We start from the raw sequence: 21312 nt of genomic DNA, 5'->3' as shown, positions 1-21312 counted from the left end.
GTCTAACTTAGGTGCCGCCGAGATGGTGTGCGGATAAGATGGACTGTTGGGAAAGGTTGGTGGATGAGTGGTGCTCTCCCCAATGGCTGGCCGTCCACAACAAGGCCAGGGACAAGCGTGCCCAGATGCAAGGTGTGCCGCACCATCAAGGGAGCTCCAACCGTTTGAGTACGGGGATCACTGGGTATGTGGTTCGATTCATGCATATTCATTCTGCATGCTAGCTTTAATTACTAATTTACCCTGTTCCTCTCTTTCAGGCGCGACACAACAAGAAGGAGGTGCCGCCGTTGTACGACCTCTATGCCATGGCCCATAGTGCCCCGTACAAGAAGGCCAAGGCATTCTCGGAGGATGACCTCAATCATCCAAATAGCTTCACCAACATCTCCTCCTACGACAAGATTGTGAGGTACAGAGACTGGGGGAAGGAGATGAAAGGTGAGGACTTCAACCCGAGCCAGAGTCCTTTTGATCCCGAGCTCGTGATGCTATCTGGTGATGGGAGGAAACATTGCCACGTAGCCATTGAGGATGGACTCATACCTTGTCCTAGAAGTCTCCCAGAGATCAAGAAGCGGCAGACGAAGTCTCTTCCCGAGATGAGGCCTCGACCACGGCCAATGGATCTGGCAATCGAGGCTAGGGACTAGGAGCTTGTGGCGGAGGCAACTAGGCAGGCGGAGGAGAAGGTGAGGGACATGGAGGAGAGGACGGCTAATCTGTTGGAGGCGGAGAGGAACCGGAAGAAAGTTAGTCACAGTGCCCTATACGAGATCCTCGTGGTAAGTTTCTCCCGCATAATAGCCACATCATGCACACAATGTTCGTTTCATTACTAACTAATATGACTGACTCGTGAAAATAAAATGTGCAGTCCGTGTGCGAGAAAACCGGCCAGACCCCTTCGCCGATGCCCCAGATTGCTATAGCGGACACGGTGAGTTTCATTTGAATGATCATTAGTTAATAGTATTCACATTTTAGTTGCATCATGCTAACTAAATATTGCAAATGATCTTTCGTGCAGCACACCTCCCACAAAGGATCGACCGATCCTTCTCCGTCTCACGGTGGCGCAACCCCGACCGGCCCTTCACCTCCCGGATTATGGTAAGTTTTCCTAAGTGTTTTGCTTAACAAATGCTTTGTTAGCTAGAAAGGCATAACGACCTAGGATAGCTCAATAATGGTCTATAGCTAGCTTAGCTAGTTCATTTATGACATAATTAGCTCACTTAGGTACAAAATGACATAACAACCTAGGATAGCTCAATAATGATCTATAATTAGCTTAGCTAGTTCATTTATGACATAAGTAGCTCACTTAAGTATAAAATGGCATAACAACCTAGGATAGCTCAATAATGATCTATAATTAGCTTAGCTACTTCATTTATGACATACTTAGCTCACTTAGGTACAAAATGGCATAACAACCTAGGGTAGCTCAATAATGATCCAGTTTTTCAATCAAAAGGCCCTCGATAAATTAACGGTCACTTGCTACTGTCTCTAAATAGTACTACTTCTGTCATTAAGTCTCTATATATAGGTCAGCTCTTTCATTGCATGTATTTTTAATTATCCTCACTATATTATGCAGATTGAAGATCGCCGAATCTATTTATATATAAAAAGTACTTAATGAGTTAACCAGAAAAAGATAAATTAACTAGAAAATCACACAATAATCAGAAATATCTAACCATTGATTTGGTGGACCTCTATCTGTAGTTAAATAATTAACGGGTTAGATCTAGCGTTTGAGAAGGAAAAAAAGATTAATCTGGTGAAGGGCCTCCGCACGCACAGATCGTGGGTTTGTTGGCGCAGCCTTCCAGCCGATAAGGGATTTGCTAAAAAAAAAACATCAAGGGATATCTTGAGGAGGTGGACGCTGGTACGATCTACGTCCTTCTCGATCGGGAAGACAACAGCAGAAAAATCCTCTCCCTCTGGATTCTCTCCTCGGCACCGTCCGGCTAGCGTCCGGATGCAGCACCATGCAGCTTCCCTTTGATTGATGAACCCGTTGCCAACACATAGGTAGTGGCGTTTCAAGATTTATCAAATCGACTATTGCTGTGTCCAATTGGTGCGTGGGTAATTTGCCTTTCCGGCCGGCCGCATGTTGATTAGCCTGCGTGACTAACTTTCCATGCTCCGTACGTGCCTATATTGCTATTGAGAAGCTTTGTGTGTGAGGGCATGCTGCTAATCGATCGCAATGGAGCGGTCTAAGTTTGTGCAGTTGGCAGTCTGCAGATCATGTCACAACGCATCCTTGAGAGCAAAACATACTGCTAGATATTACGGTGACATGTGCACTGTAGATGGGCGTAGAAGACCAACAACAGACCCCACCAAGTATTCTACAACTGTGATGTCATTGGGGCCAGATAACAAATTTGCCATGAGCGCTACCTTCATTATTAAGGTGAGATATACTACTCAAAATTGATCTTATAATTTGTTTTCGGAGCCAGCAGAGTAGGACAAACTTCCTCATACCCAAGCAATGTGCATCACGATAGTGCAATATAGTATTAGTTTCCCTTAACGTAACCTGAAAAATAATGACTTTTTGGGCACACGAAATTAGCCTTTGTAGGTCTGGCTATGATGTTATTAAAAATAATATTCTATTAAAATATATAAACTTCTGAAAGATTTATTTTTAAGTATGATTTATTTAAGAGCAATACGGTTTAGCCTTCACAAGTTTCATACTTTCTGTTGCTTTTATGTTTATATTCTACAGCAAACGTACAATTATTAATTAAGATTTAGCCTACCATGAGTTTATGGTTATCGGATGATCTCTCCAAAATTTGGAACTGCCTACACTACCAACAAATTTTTGATTTCTAAGTTTATATGCTTAATCTTTGGATTAAATGCTTGCTTTTGCCATTTCCGAACTTTGTGCAGACATCATATTGAGGATCACGTTATTGCTAATGAGAACTGACTATTGTCACGACAGTTATTGTATGATTATTTTCTCAAATATTTTTCCAAGCCTAATTCCTACCCTTAACATTTAGCCGCACCTTGCACACATGGTTTTACAACTTCATGAATGTTTGCATCCTCGACTTGATAAGTGTGTTCATGTTTGTATTGCCATAAACGGGCTGGTGACAATAGGTCGACTCAGCCTCTTTGCCCTCAGCATGGTATAGCAAAGCAGTTGGAAGGTACACTTTCTTCACATTGTTGTGGTAGAAAATAAACAGATTTACCGTGCGTTGTTGGACCATACTGTTGAGATCCTTCAACTGTAGTTACATGTGTTTCAGTACAGGTAGCATCGCAGTGCTTGTATAATCAGAATTATAATAGTTTCTGATAAACCATACATCGTTTTTAACATAATCGGTGACCATCACAGGTCGGTGCTATCTATAAGACGGATTTCATCCAATTTCAGCACGATCTATTTGTCTGGACCATTGCATCCTCAACTCCTTTTAATCTATATGGTCCAGAAGTAAGTATCACGCAAAAATTGGCATACGCACAGCTGTTCCGGCTATCTAATTGGTGGTGTGGTGTGGTTTTAGTGTGTTTAGAAAGAGACAGGAGAGGCAGATTTCAAGGAGAAACTACAATATATGTGGGTCTCACATTATTTATATGTTTTCACTAGCCTTTCTCTTCCCTGCATAGAGTCGCATGTGTAAAAGGATCTCAAAGAATTTCACCCGTGGTTTTATTTATATGCATACCACACTCCTCTTCATTGCCTAGAATTACTGTCACGAAAAAATCTCAAAAATATCAAGGCAGGTTTCTGAACTTCTTTTGGTTTGATTTCCTCAACTCTTGAGCAAAATATTTTCCGGACCAACCCCATGGGCTAACAAAAATAATAAGCTAGAGATAACGTGAATCCAAAAAAACAATAATGATTCAGTAACTTGGATATCATATTCTGTACCAACTTCTTGACATAATGTATGATGTATGGTTCTAAATTGTGGATATTATGCTAGCTGCTGTTTAGTGAATGATTTAGGTTTTCTCTTGCCTCCTTTTGCAGAACGGGTCATAATTTTCACACAAGTGCAGATCTATGTGTAGTCTATCAATTATTTAATAGTTATCTCATATTCTTTTTTTTGTCTCTGTCTAATAAATATAGTGTGTGATTATATTGATAGTACATCTGTATAGGCTTATATTGGAAGGCCGTTGAATACACCATACCAGTTGAATATGAGGTACATTTTTTAGTTCCCTACTATGTTTTCTACATTGCATGCCATCTAGACTTTACAAGCGTTCCTTATTACAGCGCCACACGAGATGCTTTTTGTGCACACGCTATGTCTTCCAGATGCTGCGTCATTTTATATATAAGGTTCTAATACTTGGCAAGACACTAACGAACTATATAACAACTTAATTTTGTCCTTTTTAGAAACATGGAGACTACAAGGGTATGTATATAGTCGTCTTGACTATTGAACATGCTCCTGATACATGGATCATACTACTTTACTACAAAAAGTATGTACTGTCAGGTCTTTGAGCATAAACCTTAGTGTGGTTGATAGTAATCGTAAGTCTACCCACAAGCCGATTAACTTGGAAACAAACAACCAATCTCCAAACATACCACATACCACAACTGATCTTTACAACCAATAATTATTAGGTTTTGGACTAACAAGACAATTTGATGCATCTTCTTAATTGTGCATGAGATCATGTGGTCATTCATCCTGAGTGACCCTTATTATATTTGACGATAACCGATTGGCATTTATAATTTTGCATAAACATCATTTGGAAGTTGGTCACCTGGATATATGACATGCAAATGACGCATATGGTCACGATATGGTGTGTTTCTATAATTAATACATTATTTATCCACATGTCAAAACTGATTAAAGATATTATTTCTATGGTTATATATCATTTAATATAAAATTTCGTCTGTCTATAGAACCATACTATTCTGAACAGTGCAATATGAGTATCACTTAGGTCATGTTAATGATGATGCCCTCGCATTTGCGAGGGCCACTTTGTTAGTTGAAGAAAAGACAAATCGGTGATATAGGGTTCATTAACACAAATCTCATAGATGCATATATGGTTGAATTTTAGACCAGAGATACCGAGGCCAAGATGCTACAATCGTTTGTATTAAATCAAAACAAAGCTATAATACTCTTTCCTTACAACTTCAAGTGAGTGTTACTGTCTTGTGCATATTTGGTTTCCCTTATTAGTCGAGGTTATAGTAATGTAATTGATGAGTTATGCATGCGTGCGCAGGTTCCACTATATTCTCCTAGAGATTAAGCTTGAGCAGGGACTAGTAACCGTCTTAGACTCAAAATGAAAAGATCCCAAGGAGTATGCGGACATGACTGAAATTCCAGAGAAGTAAGTTAAATAGATCATTATCACACCATATAGGAAACTTTGTTCATTTCCTGATATCAAGCAATTGTTTTCTTTGTCTGGCAGGGTTTGGCAAAAATTCACCTCAAAAACTCCGGGACTGCCGAAGAAGCTGCAATTTAAACACCCGAAAGTAAGTACTATAGTAGCATGTTCCGCGCATCTCCTAGTGATTCAAGCGCTAGTTTTATCAATACCATTTAGCATGCTTTCTTATTAGTTTGATTGACCTCTATTTCTTGTAAAGTGGTAGTGGCAGGAACAAGGGAATGATTACTGTGGATACTACATTTGCGAGTCCATCCACCACATGACCTGTGAGCGGGGCTACTCTGACAAACAATATGAAATGTGCGTAAATAATAATATTCACAATTTTATTTTATTACCATCATTTGTGTTGAGTTTCATTTCTTCATATATATATGTATTGACCCCCTTCTTCAAATTAGATATTTCGGATGCGGGATGAACTCCTACCACCAGGTCGATTGCGATCAATTCAAGAGGAATTGGCGGCATTCTTTCTTGACCATGTGATCGATAAAGACGGAGAATACCATGTGGACCCTGAGTTCATATATAATTAGGAGATTATATTGTAAGAGATAATTATATTGTATATATGTAGAACTTGTTGTTCGACCAATCTCTCAGAGAAGGAGAGGTGGTCGATATCACTTCTCTCTGTATGCATATGTTCATGACGATCTTCTGTTTCCTCCATTTGCTTACTAGCTAGCGTGTCTAGTCCTCTCTATACGTATAGTACGTAGCGTCAACCAAGCACGGAGATAAGAGAGGACACTTCTCTCTATTAAATAGCTAGCTAACACAATATATGAAACACCTAAATTAACCCCCCGACGCCCCCCCCCCTTTAAAAAAACAAAAACCCCAGCCCGAAATGCTGACGCGTGGATGCCTATTGGTCCCGGTTGGTGTCACCAACCAGGACCAAAGGGCCCCTGCCTAGGTTGGTCGCAGTGGCCACGTGGAGGCCTATCTGTCCCGGTTCGTGTAAGAAGCGGGACTAAAGGCCAAGGGCATTAGTAACGACCTTTTAGTCCCGGTTCCTAAATCGGGACAGAAGGCCCTTACGAACCGGGACAGAAGGCCCTTACGAACCGGGACAAATGGCCCTTTTTCTACTAGTGTTAGCTTAGCTACTCCATTTATGACATAATTAGCTCACTTAGGTACAAAATGTCATAACAACCTAGGATAGCTTAATAATGATCTATAATTAGTTTAGCAACTCTTTATGACATAATTAGCGCATTTAGGTAAAAATGGCATAATAACCTTGGTTTAGCTCCAAACTATCATATAATAATTTATTTTCCTCCAAAATGACAAAATAAGCTTACCTTGCTCCAAAATGACCGATTTTTAACTAGGATAGCTCTAAAATGACCTACACTTACCATTTTGTCCTACAAAATGAATAAATATGCTTAGTTAGCTAAAATTGCATAACTACGTATGTTAGCTCCAAAATGACCTATTTATCTAGCTTAGCTCTAAAATGACCTACACACTTAGCATTTTTACCTACCTTAATTAGATAAAAAGGGCATTTTTACCTACCTTAGTTAGAAGAAGAAGAATGAAGAAGAAGAAGAAGAAAATCTTCTTCTTCTTCTTCTTCTATTTCTTTTTCTTCTTCTTCTTCTTTTTCTTCTAGCTAGTCTTCTTCTTCTTCAAACTTTCATCTTTCCTTATTTGCAGATTTTCTTGAGATGAGGAAGCTAGCATTGATGGAAACTTGTTGCAAACTTTTACTTGTGGTTGTGCTTCCTTTTTATTTATGGAAACTTGTTGCAAACTTGTTGGATATGTTGTTGGAAACTTGTTGGATATCTTGTTGCAAACTTGTATATGTGGATATGTTGTTGGAAACTTGTATATGTTCTTGTTGTTGGAAACATGTATATGTTGTTGGAAACTTATTGTTGGTATGACTATTGAAATTATTTTGACATGTGTGTGTGTGTGTGTGTGTGTGAAATTCTGTCAAAATTGAATGAATTTAAGAAAAAGCAGAAAAATCGGGCTTATACAGACACTTTGCCGTCTGCCAGCGGATGGCAAAGCTGCCATGTGGCAGCTACCTATGCAACCTGGAGTTTAGGGGGCTGGCCTATTTGTCAGATTTGCTGTCAGCCAGCAGACGACAAAGGCCTTTCAATCTTTGTCGTCCGCTGGCTGACGGCAATGCACGCCGTTAACCACTTAACGGACCTGAACTGCCACGTGTGCCGTCCAGGATCTTTGTCGTCTGTCAGCGGATGGCAAAGCCCTTTGCATCTTTGCCGTCCGCCAACAGACCGCAAAGAGGCCTCTGCCGTAGCCTATTTAGTCGGACCTGTTGATGTCTGCTGGCTGACGGCAAAGGTCTTTGCCTTCAGCCATCCATGCCTTTGTCGTCAGCCATCACTAGTAGAAAAACTACTTTACGTGAGGCACATTAGTCCCGGTTTGTAAATGAACCAGCACTAATGGTACCATTAGTCCCGGTTCGAACGGCTATGCATTAGTCCCGGTTCATTTGTGACATATATTACCGGTTGGTAGCTCTAACTGGTACTAAAGGGGCCGTGGCCTTTAGTACGGGTTGGTGGCTCCAACCGATACTAAAGACCACCCCTTTAGTACGGTTTGGTGGCTCAACTGGTACTAAAGGTGGTGCACTGCCACCCGCAATGCACAATGTTTAGTCCCATCTCGCTAGTTGAGAGGAGCTCGCACCGGTTTATAAGCACCGTGTCGAGCTCCTCTCTAAGCAGGCCTTTGTGGGCCTATTGCAAGTCTTCTGCCCTGTGGGGCCTACTGGGCCGTACGGGCCTGCATCCCGGCCCAACTAGAGGTTGGGCTTCTAGTCGTATACAGGCCGTGCCGGCCCAGTAGGCGGGCTGTTTTTGCTTTATTTCAATTTTTTAAAAAAAATCATACCAACCGGGACTAAAGGTCCCCCAGACCACGGCGCGCCTCGTGCCATGTGGTGGGCCTTTGGTCCCGGTTCGTTTTGAACCGAGACTAAAGGGGGGGGACCTTTAGTCCCCACCCTTTAGTGCCGGTTTTCAGAACCGGTACTAAAGGTCCTTACGAACCGGTACTAAAAGTCGTTTTCTACTAGTGCATGGCTGACGGCAAAGTGCCTGATTCCATTAGTGTGTCCATGATGACCCACTACCTATTGGTAATAGTTTTCCTGATGAGCAGTTAGCTACAATAAACCTTTCTAATAACACTCCTTGGTATGCTGACTATGCTAATTACAAAGTTGCTAAATATTTACCACCTAGTTTCACATACCAACAAACGAAAAAAATTCTTCTATGATTTAAGACATTACTTTTGGGACGACCTACATCTTTATAAAGAAGGAGTAGATGGTATTATTAGACGTTGTGTACCTGAGCATGAATAGGGACAAATCCTACGGAAATGTCACTCCGAAGCTTATGGAGGATATCATTCGAGAGACAGAACTACTCACAAGGTATTGCAATCTGGATTTTATTGGCCTACTCTCTTCAAGGATGCTCGTAAGTTCATCTTATCTTGTGATGAATGTCAAAGAATAGGTAATATCGGTAAGCGTCAAGAAATGCCTATGAATTGTTCACTTGCTGTTGAACCATTTGTTGTTTGGGGATTTGATTACATGGGACCTTTTCCTTCCTCTAATGGGTATACTCATATTTTGGTTGTTGTTGATTTTGTTACTAAGTGGGTAGAAGCTATTCCAACTAGTAGTGCTGATCACAACATGTCTATTAAAATGCTTAAGGAAGTTATTTTCCCAAGCTTTGGAGTCCCTAGATATTTAATGACTGATGGTGGTTCACACTTTATTCATGGTGATTTCTGTAAAATGCTTTCCAAGTATGATGTTAACCATAGAGTTGCATCACCCTATCATCCTCAGTCTAGTGGTCAAGTTGAACTTAGCAATAGAGAAATAAAATTAATTTTGCAAAAGACTGTCAATAGATCCTGGAAGAACCGGTCTAAGAAATTAGATGATGCACTTTGGGCTTATAGAACAGCATATAAAAATCCTATGAGTATGTCTCCTTATAAGATGGTTTATGGAAAAGCTTGTCATTTGCCTCTTGAGTTAGAACATAAAGCTTATTGGGAAATTAAAGAACTCAACTATGATTTCAAACTTGCTGGTGAGAATAGGTTATTTGATATTATCTTATTACATGAATGGAGAACCCAAGCTTATGAAAATGCCAAATTATTTAAAGAAAACGTTAAAAGATGGCATGAGAAAAGAATCCAAAAGCGTGAGTTCAAAGCTGGAGTATATGTTCTTTTGTACAACTCTCGTTTCAAATTCTTTGCAGGAAAAATCCTCTCCAAATGGGAAGGACCCTATGTTATCTAGGAGGTTTATCGATCTGGAGCTATCAAAATAAATAATGCCGAAGATACTAACTCGAAGGTTGTTAATGGGCAACGAACTAAACATTATATCTCAGGTACGTCCATTAGTGTTCAAAGAAATATTATCCAAACTATGACACCAGAAGAACACATAAAAGAAACCTTACAAGACACTCCAGAATCTTGAAAAAGAGGAGGTACGTTATACGGTAAGTATACGGAGGCCGAAAAATATGCAAAAATCTTTTCTGTCCATTTTGCAATATAACAAAAATTAGGAAAATAAGAAACTAGCAGGAAGGTGACCCTGATGGTCACAAGACACCAGGGCGAGCCAGGCGCGCCCAGGTGGGTTGTGCCCACCTCGGGTACCTTCCAGACTCCGTTTTTCTTCCGTTTGCCTATTTCCCATGATAAAAATATATTTATATACCCCCCCGAACCTATTGACCACCGTATCATGGAGAAATCTTCTGTTTTCTTTTCTTGTTGTTTTCGGTCAGATCTGTTAAGCCAGGCATCATGTCTTCTCCCTCCTCCAACAAAGTAGAAGAGGATGCTTGGTTGATGAAGATCGAGCTAAAGAGATAGGGGCCCTAAGAACCTCTCAAAGGGGGCAAGAGCAAGGAGGCCATCGGGAATCAGACGCCGGTGGTTGAGCAAGCCCTTCCTGCCGAGGAGGAAGAAGACGATATCCTTAAACCCTATTATGATTATCTTACCCCCACGAGGATTGAAGCCTTTCGGATCAGTGAAATGGTTCGTGTGCAAAATAAATATCTCACTCATGAAAATATTCTGTTACAAGAGCATATCACCTTCCTCCGGAGCGTCGTCCGTTGATTGGAGAATCTCTTGATCATCAAGGACAAGATCGCTACTTCCTCAACACCACCTTCCTTCTTCATCACCAAAAGAAAATTGAGTATCGGGTATGGGCACTCCCCTTGGCTTCCGCCAAGCTTGGGGGAGGCGCCCCAGTATCGTATCACCTCCACTATATTTTTCCTTTAATTATCTTAGTTCAATCCATAGTTATCTTTTGCTTTAGATGAATAAAAGATTAGTTTGATCCTTTCTTTTCGAGAGCTTTCTTAGTGATCTATCTTTGTAATCGTGTGCGAGATATATAATAAAGTTTAGTTTGGGTTTTGCTTTCTTTACTTTCATGTTCCAACAAAAAGATAGGAAATAAATAAAAATATCATATACTAATCTTATAGTAAGTAATGACATCACATAAGGAAAAGTATAAGTAGAAAATTATATTAGAGATTGACAAACATAGCATTGGTCAATGATGCAATTCATGAAAGAATTAATAAAGTAAGAGAAGATTCACATGCAAATACATTATCTTGGAAATCTTTTGTGATTATGAGCCCCATCAAAATATTATATGCCAAAATTGTTGACGTTGGACAAGGAAGACAATGTAATGATTTATGTTTGTTCATATTCACATAGAAGTTATATTGTCATAGATCCTTCAACATGTGGTGCTTTCCCCCCATCTTTGCTAGCCAAAAATTCCGCACCAAGTAGAGATACTACCTGTGCATCCAAAAACCTTTAAACCCAAATCTTATTTTCAAGATTCCACCATACCTACCTAAGGATTGAGTAAGATCCTTCAAGTAAGTTGTCATCGGTGTGATAAGGCAATAAAAATTGCTTCTAAAAGTGTTAGATCATTTAGTGTAAGAGAAAATTAAGCGTTGTACGAACTTGTGATAGCAAAGAATAAAAGCGACAGACTGCATAATAAAGGTTACTATCATAAGGGGCAATATAACATGACATTCTTTTGCACTAAGGGGTTGAGCATAGAAACAAAAAGCGCATGGCAACCTCTGTTACCCTCTGCGAAGGGCCTATCTTTTACCCTTTTTATTTTCTCTTTTGGCAAACATCACGTGGTGAGGAAAGATGTAGGCAAATATATCCAGTTGGATGTGGGTAACATGAGTTATTATTGTTGAGATCACCCTTGAGGTGAATGCGTTGGGAGGCGAAATTATAAGCCCATGTCTTTCTATGTGTCCGGTTGAAACGTTTTGCTCATCTATATGCGGTGAGTGTTAGCAATCATCGAAGACTATATGATGGTTGAGTATGTGGACTTGTCCAAAGGCTCCGATACATGACCCTTCCTGAAAAGATGATGAATTGTAGTTGCAAAGTTGACTGAGAACATAGTTTGTTGGTTTCCAATAGAGTTTATGCTTTATACTTCGATGTTGTGATGAATTGTTAATTATTCATGAGGAGCCTGTGATAAAGTGCTATGATAAAAGTTTTATGTTAAAGTTTGTTACTGTTAATAATTTACATGATGCTTCTATGTTTGTATTTTGTTTTTATCGACACCCCTCTCTCTAAGCGAGGTCTAAGCTTGGGGGAGTTGATACGTCCATTTTGCATCATGTTTACCTAGTGTTATTTATAATGTTTTTATGCATAATAATGCTTTTTGGAGTAATTCTAATGCCTTTTCTCTCATAACATGCAAGGTTAACACAAAGAGGGAGAATTCCGGCAGCTGGAAATCTGGACTTGGAAAAGCTACATCAAGCCACCTATTCTGCACAACTCCAAATGAGCTGAAACTTCATGAGGAATTTTTATGGAATAAATAAGAAATACTAGTGCAAATAACTACTGGAGGGGGGCACCTGGTGATCACAAGACACCAGGGCGCGCCTGTGGGAGTCCTGGATTAGGGGGTCCTCGGGCGTCCAGTCTATTGATGTGGACCGGACTGGTGGGCCGTCAAGATACAAGATGGAAGATTATCCCTCGTGTCCGGTGGGGACTCTTACATGCGTGGACAGCAAGTATAGGTGTCCGAATATATTATTCCTTCCAGTAAAACCGACTTTGTACAACCCTAAGCCCCTCTGGTGTCTATATAAACCGGAGGGTAGAGTGAAGGCAGGATCACAACATTGCTGGGCTAGCTATCTAGGGTTAGCCGAATCGATCTCGTGGTAGATCAACTCTTGTAACCCCTATACCCTAGAATATAATCTAGCAGGAGTAGGGTTTTACCTCCATTAAGAGGGCCCGAACCAGGGTAAACATCCTGTCCCTTCTCCATTGTTACCATTTATCTTCAGACGCACGGCTTGGGCCCCCTACCCGAGATCCGCCGGTTTTGACACCGACATTGGTGATTTCATTGAGAGCTTCGCTGTATCATCGACAAAAGGATCAATGTCTCACCTCTTCGTCAACGATGACGCTGTGCCCAAGGAGACTTTTCTTCCCGGGCAGGTTTTTGTGTTCGGTGGCTTTGTGCTTCGAGCCAACTCGATCGACCGCCTTGAGCAGGTCGGCAGTTACGCCCCCGGCCATCAGATCAGGTTTGGAAACCTGAATTACGTTGCTGACATCCGAGGAGATGTTGTTTTTGATGGGTTTGCGGCCTCCACCGCCACTCTGTGTCCCATCCAAGAAGAATTTTCGGATCCCTTGTCAGACCCCGTACAAGGGTCAACACCCACCTCGGCCTTAGATCCGTGGCAGGTCTCATCGTCCGAAGACGGGGGCGTAAACCCCGCCGGACTTCCTCCCCTTATCGAACTTCTTTCTAAAGATCCACACGCAGGCTTAAACCTGTCTCTGGGAAACCGCTCTGAACTGCCGAGGTCTGCAATTAGCAAATCCGATCAGGCGCTCCAAACCAAACATATCGCGTCAGACCCGTAGTCCCCGCTCCCGCTCTTAGATGAAGCTTTGGATCTGATGCGGTCTCTCACCATTATGGAGGCTTTACCTGCGAACTTCACCCAACTCGGACCGGGGGCTGAGAGAGGGGAATTTTACGCCCCACCCACCACCCACTTGATAGCCACTGTCGAGGACTTAACAGACATGCTCGATTATGCATCCGAAGACATCGACGGTATGGACGACGATGCCGATGTGGAACCAAGCCAAGTCCCACCCGCCATGGGGCGTTGGACGGGCACCTCAACCAACGATGTGTACATGGTGGACACTCCGAAGAACGACGAGGAGAACACAAGCCCAGATGAGGATAGACCCATCGATTAACCACCAAAGTGCCGACGTCAGTGGCGCCGCTCACGATTGTGTCGAGCGAGGGATAGTAATACCAGCACCAGAGACAACGAGACTCCGGATGGCGCCGAAGATGCCGAAAACCTTATCGAGCCCACATATGAACAACATGAGCAGGAAGAAGGTGAGCACAGTCCCGAATGTGCCGACAACGAAGATGAGGATGACAACAACTACATGCCAGAATCCGAAGAGGAGGCCAGTCTCAGTGACGAAGACTTCATCGTCCCAGAAGACCCCTTGACCAAGAACGCTTCAAGCGGCAGCTCATTGCTATAGCTCGGAGCCTAAAGAGGAATCAGTACCAGCTCAGAGAAGAGCAAGACACGTTGAATGAAAGGTGGACTTAGGTCTTGGCCACTAAGGAATACGGCCTAGAGCGACCTATCAAGAGCTACCCCAGGCGCAAGCTGCTGCCTCAATTCGACGACAAAGTCCTTGAACCAATACCATCAAAATACAATCATGCAGACCAACCAGAACGACCACCATGTGAACGAGATAAAGCGACATATCAAGCCGAATACCAACCTGCGCCAGGGGGACTAAAGAGGCAGGGAGACTGCAGCCGCGGGCTATACACTCGACTTGCAACACGACCTAGCCTATAAAGCTGGTCAGACCCGGTTAATCTATGGATCCAGGGGACGTGCCCCGTCAAGAGATAATGGCGATGAAGCCCTGCGTGATGACCGCTACCATGTTCGGGATTAGTACCAAACCCAGATGCCAGCCGATCTCTGCCATGACATCGCCAGATACAGAGGAGCGGCACACCCCTTATGCTTCACTAATGAGGTTATGGAATATAAGTTTCCGGAAGGGTTTAAACCCATGAACATCGAGCCATACAATGGAACGACGGATCCGGCCGTCTAGATTGAAGACTTCCTTCTCCACATTCACATGGCTCGAGGAGATGACCTCCACGCCATTAAATATCTCTCTCTGAAGCTGAAGGGACCAGCACAACATTGCCTAAACAACCTCCCAGAGAACTCCATTGGAACCTGGGAAGACTTGGAAGACGCCTTTAGGGATAACTTCCAGGGCACTTATGTCCGACCACCGGTTGTGGACGACTTGAGTCACATAATTCAGCAGCCAAGTGAATCAGCCCGCAAGCTCTGGAATTGGTTCTTAACTAAAAAGAACCAAATTGTAGACTGTCTGAACGCCGAAGCCTTAGCGGCCTTTAAGCACAACGTCTCCGACGAATTGCTCGCCCTACACCTTGGGCAGGAAAAGCCAAAGACCATGGCAACATTAACGACACTTATGACTTCTTTGCGGGCGAAGACAGCTGGCTGGCTCGTAGAAGCAACAACTCAGGTGAACCCGACACCTCTGAGGTACGGGATGGCAACGGCAAACCTCACCACAATAAAAACAAACGTCAGAACAATAGTACCGACAACGCAGACCACACGACCGTAAATGCTAGATTCTGCGGTCCTAAGTCCGGTCAGCGGAAGAAACCTTTTAAAGGTAGCAAGGATGGGCCATCCAGGTTAGACAAAATTCTCGAGAGGCCCTACCAGATTCATGGCACACCCGATAAACCTGCAAACCATACAAATAGGGACTGTTGGGTCTTCAAGCAGGTCGGTAAGATCAATACCGAACATAAGGGAAAAGGGCCTCCAAGCGAAGACGAGGATGAGCCCCGTAAGGCGAATATCGAGGGTCAAAAACAGTTTCCCCCGAGGTGAGGACAGTGAATATGATATATTTCACTGACATCCCTAAAAGGGAGTGCAAACGCGCATTAAGGGACGTCTACGCCGTAGAGCCTGTCGCCCCCCAAGTTTAATTCGTGGTCAGCATGTCCAATCACTTTTGACCACAGGGACCACCCAACTAGTATCCTTCACGGGGGTTCGGCCACCTTGGTTCTCGATCCAATCATCAATGGATACCACCTCACTAGAGTCCTTATGGATGGAGGAAGCAGTCTCAACTTGATCTATCAAGATACTGTCCGAAAGATGGGGATTGACCCATCACGAATCAAGCCTAGTACCACTACCTTTAAAGTTGTGACACCAGGAGTGGAGACCCGTTGTACGGGCTCAATCATTCTGGAGGTAGTATTCGGCTCCCAAGATAACTTTCGCAGCGAGGAGTTAATCTTCGACATCGTCCCTTTCCGAAGTGGCTACCATGCACTGCTCGGACGAACTACCTTCGCCCGCTTTAACATAGCTCCGCACTATGCTTACCTAAAGATCTAAATGCCTGGAACCCGTGGCGTTATTACAGTCAATGGTAATATGGAGCGCTCACTCCATACTGAAGAGCACGCCGCGGACCTTGCAACCGAAGTGTACAATGGCCTTATCAAGCCGAACAGCTCGCTGGCCAATAAAGCCAACGACACATCCAAACGAGTCCGGTCTGCGCCTAATAGCGATAAGTCAACGGATCTGGCCCTCGACTAGTAGCTCGGCCTCCACCGACTGCCCCACCAGGTCGCGGCTTACGTACCGCGTGTACATAATTACGCACTAAAAATACCTTGGGCGGCAATGGAGGCACACGGTGGAACAGGTCCATTACATGGCTTGACCATATATATATATACTAGCGGGTAGTGCGCGGCGGCACGCCACGCCACATGGATTGAGAAGCAATTTAGTTTTGTTGTAATATTTGATAAACCGATTCAAGAATTGATTCGTGACACAGTAGATCATACAAGGAAAGGGTACATTTAGTTGATACATGCACATAAGTGATCTACAAACCATAGTGATAGTGATAACTGGATGCAGAGTTGCAAAAGCTCTTGTTCTTTTCTTAGACCTGAGATGCTGATCCTCCAGCTGGGTTTATTTCTATGATGTAGTGATAGAGAGTTGAAGCTAGTTCTTCTGCTCTTGTTTTTGGTGGTTTGTTTCATGTGCAGACAATGTTACAGTTGTTGTTATATGCATGTTCTGACTCTTGACAGATTGGCAAAATATTTCAAAATTGGAGACAAACTTTTTTAAGGGTTCTTGTTCGCCTTGACAAGGCTTTCTTTTTACCGTTTCTGTATTTCTAATTCTTTTTCCTTGATCTTACTCCATTCCTGTGGAGCTGATTACTCCATTCTTGTGTGGCTGAGTAGCCTTGTACAAGAGAGACGATTGTACCCTGGTTGTTTATTAGTTGTTTGTTATTGAAAATTGTACATAATACGAACGTGGATACAAAGAAACTGGGAAGTACGATTAGATATACCGGTTGAGTTATTCATCTTTATAACGCAATATTTAGAGCTGAGGTGGAATTTCCTGTTGGGTTGTCTCAGTGATATTGTGACAAGAGGGTAGAAGTTGATGCTTGCTGGTTTCTCTCAGTCACAGAGGGCAGAGACAGCTTGTTTGTCTCGGTGATGTAGCTCTTCCCTACTGGTCTTCAGGGTATTGTGATTTTTCATATATACACAAGTTGATTACGGGTGTCCGGGGGTATTATAATTTTGCATATATGATATATATGTTGATTTGTTTCAACATGACAGCGGAAGAGATCATATTGTGTATGCGCAGTCTGGTCGAGTTAAATCCCTCATATAGTACTTGTAAAGTAAATTACAAATTGAGGCCTGATGACCAGGATTGCTATAATGTTCTCTTTAAATTTGAAAGCATGAACAGACATAGAAATAATAGTGTGTTTATGCTATTCATGCAATCTTTTCAAGTTAGTTTTCAATGTTTTTGTAGAAAAAAATACTAAATATATCTAAATTGCAAGAACAATTGTTATGAAGTTGTCTATCTGGACTTGAAGGCATGAACACATACTATAAAAAAATAGCAGAGAATGAAGAAAGTACATATATCAATTTCTACAATTGAATATCAATTTACATCTCAAATATTAGTTCATCAACATTTCACATTTGTTAGAAAATCAGAGAAGATCATAGAAAATTGTACAACATGCATTCGTCAATTCTCTAGTGCTGCCCAAAAAGAATTGATTAGCTGGGCCTAATCCGACCATGACGCATTTGCAGACGACGGCCAATGCCAAACTCACCATCTCCTTCCTATTTTCCGTCCTTTCTCCTGTTATTGGTTCCATCGCCTAATCCACGCAGCTGGCCGTGCATCTGTGTTCTCCTCAACCTGCTTTCGACACAACACTTGTAAACTAATACCCGACAAATACAACTATATCTGTCGGCATTGCACTATCTTCCTCATACCAGGCAAATACAACACTAATTTATCGAGTCCAGAAGGAACACGATACTTACCGAACACTGCAAATATATGCCTTGTTGAAGCATCTACCAGTTGCATGGCTTCATCAAATTTTGAACTTGGACGGTTCAACAAAATCAAATAGTAAACTCTCATGAACATTAGTTCAGCGATGATGCTCTGTCATTGGGATCAGGACCTCACATCTTAATGGAAGGAAGCAGTTATTAATCAAGTCTAAAATCTGAGTGATACTTAGGCAGTCAAGCCCATTGCAGAACCATGTCTGATAGAAAAACACTAATAACATCTAACTAACATAGAGTGACTTGAACCATATATGTCTGCAAATGCAACTCACATATTACTACACAAGAAAACAAATCAAGTTGCTGCTGCTTCTTCACATAAACGATCATAAATAAGATGAGAAGGCAGACACAGCAAGCAGGAAGGACCTTCCAGCACAACTGTGATTCTTTCAACAGTGACGGTAGTAGCTGTGTCCCTGGGGAGGTACCTGCAGTCGCCCATATTGTACTTCTTCTGTGTACAAGGGAAGATACTTGTGTGAAGTTTGAAACTGCAAGCATAAAAAATGAAGAAGGAACTTTGAGATCTTTGAGACTTTTGCCTCTTTCAAGTAGCAACATGTGGTTCTTTTCTTTGATAATAAATCAGAGGAGACAAGGAAATAAAAAGATAGCAGCACTTCTGTTGCATGTTTTGTACCATATCAATATGAAATGCATGAGATGTAACGAAGATGCAAGATGATAAGACTCACCTGCTCATTGTGGCCCAGGCTATTCTGTATTCCATCCGTTAACACTGAACGCACTTGAACAATCCATAGGAATCCATGTCTCATGTATCATGCAGTCGAAAGAACCTGGAAAGAGGAACTGATTATGAACCAAACTAATTTATAAGAAAGATTCTACAAAAGATCAATCTACTGTCTATTGAATAGTGATTCCTTTCTCTGTGATCCTTGCAACAACAAAAATGTTGACTTTACTCTCATCATAGTATAGCTTGGTGAGAAGCTACTTCGCCAACCATCATGACAAACTAAAACCATCGGGGTCTGATGAAATTTTGTGTGATAATATATAAGACATTAGCTGGATAGCTTGATAAATCAAGAGGTCAAGTTAAGGTTTTGCACCAGAGAACAAAATAAAATTTGCTGTAGCGGAATCAATAGCACAGAAGCAATAAGGAAAAAAATACAAGTAATATATACATTAATAAAGTATGTCATGCAAAAATGCAGTAACCAATTACATCCCATGCAATTATACCAGATGAAAGTAGGATATAAAAAAAATACCTGACCAAATGAAGCTCACACAGCTATTTGCCACCAATTTATCAAACAATAGTGTTGAACCTGCCATACTTACATACAGTATATCAGTAGTGCTACTTTTTTTTAGATCAACAGTGCAACATTTAATTAGTTGATAACTTGATATATGAAGCATAAACATATTACAGATGACACTAACTACAACCAGAGGCCCAGACAGTTTACTATATTCTTACTTCCACGGATACTCCAGTTGGAGTGGTTGTCGACATGAAATTGTATTGCCATGTCCGCCAACATATTCTTTCATAAAGTATCAAGCAAAACTGAAAATTAGTGTATTGCAAGTGCCACTTTCAATGTCCAGGTTCAGTTCATCATACAATTATGGAATATTAACTCTGAAATAAAATATGACCGTGCAACACTTCTTTTCCTCTGGGATGTAAATATGAAGACCGAAATCCGGAATTTCCAAGTTACCTGCACTTGTCATTCTCGCAGAACCCGAACGACGACTTCTCCTCTCCTCGCCATAAACCTTCACACAATACATCAGAAAATAAGAATTGGACATCTGAATAAAAAGGGCCAAGCAAGCAGGCAGAAGTGCAGAGCGATCCACCATGGTAGAGCTCGTGTTGACTGGTGGCCCGTCATCTTCGACGTGCTAGAGCTGGGGACGACGCCATGGACGACACCATCTGCTATTTTCCTCGTGAAGGAAGAGCACGAAGAAGTTGACAACAGCGACCGCCCCGTCAGACTATGAAGGGCACAATCTTCGTTGAGAACTGCGACGTTCAGAGGAGGCGGGGCCAGGGTCTTTCGTCGGTGCACGGGTCACGGGAACTGAATGATGACGGACCGGAGATGAGTGGAGGCTGGAAAGAAGGCCAAATCGGGGAGGAAGAAGGCCAAATCGGGAAGGATTCAGCGCCTCCCGCCTCAGATCATGCAGAATATGAGAGAGGGGAGAGGGCCTTGCTAGCAGAATCCACCTCACCTCTGATCTGGTCGGCGTTGGTAGGCCTCTCTTGCTCGACGGCTAGGCTCCCCACGCGAATCTTGTGCCAATGGTGCCGTGGCCGCTGTGCATTGGAGGTGGCAGTGGCACGCCGCCGTTGCTTCATCTCCTTGGCCGTACGTCTGCCACCAGCTCCACACGGAGAGAAGATCGAGGTTGGAAGGGTGGGGTAGATGGGACGGTAGGGAGAGGAGGCGAGGCAGCAACCGTCAGGAAGGAGAAGACCCCTTTTATAGGCATATACGACGGCCAACCGGTGGCACCACACTCGTCTTGAGTCTTCATGAGAGGAGACCCGATAAAATATCTGAAAGACCGCCGCTTAAGGTAACGTGAGACAATCGACAAGAAGAGAAGATCCTGGAAACGAAGCCCACCAGAAAAGCCCAGAAGGCAACATGTCCATCGATGGAATGGCAGCCAACGACACAAGGGCACCGGAGGTGGCAACCACACACATAACCAAACATGCTAAAATAACCCCACCAAGCAAAAAATAAAATCAATCCACTCTAAGAAACCACCGTGCACACGTGTCGCTCAAACAAAGGCAGTAATTTTTTTTCAAAAAACCAGATAAATCGAACCCTTACAGGCCTAGTCTTCTTAGTATATATATGGGACAACACTATTCTGATCCTAGGATCAAAATAGTTATTCGGATCAGGGTCAGCCCTATAAGGGCCCGATGGGATCTTCCCGAACTCCTGAATCGGTACAGTGGACGGAAAAAAGGTCACCCACACCCCGACCACTCCCCACGATCCCCGTGCCCGCCCGATTCCACCTGCCCCGCCCCCTTCACAATCGCCGCGGGCCCCTGGACCTGGTGCCGGTGCACCTCCCGCCACCGGCCACCC

At 42.7% G+C, this 21312-nt stretch overlaps 1 long non-coding RNA gene across 1 annotated transcript; it reads right to left on the bottom strand.

Annotated features, from left to right (window-relative positions):
• Positions 1-17779: 17779 nt before the first annotated feature.
• Positions 17780-19500, bottom strand: LOC119282092. Its single transcript, XR_005138630.1, has 4 exons — positions 19447-19500; positions 18898-19002; positions 18164-18656; positions 17780-18032 (listed from the first exon to the last, which is right to left on the bottom strand). It is a non-coding gene; the product is annotated as an uncharacterized LOC119282092 (long non-coding RNA).
• Between the last annotated feature and the right edge of the window lie 1812 nt (positions 19501-21312).

This window comes from Triticum dicoccoides, chromosome 3B (assembly GCF_002162155.2).
Source record: "Triticum dicoccoides isolate Atlit2015 ecotype Zavitan chromosome 3B, WEW_v2.0, whole genome shotgun sequence".
Lineage (NCBI taxonomy): Eukaryota > Viridiplantae > Streptophyta > Magnoliopsida > Poales > Poaceae > Triticum > Triticum dicoccoides.
The sequence above is the reverse complement of the archived record's forward strand: the minus strand, read 5'-3'. Positions and strand labels throughout refer to the sequence as shown.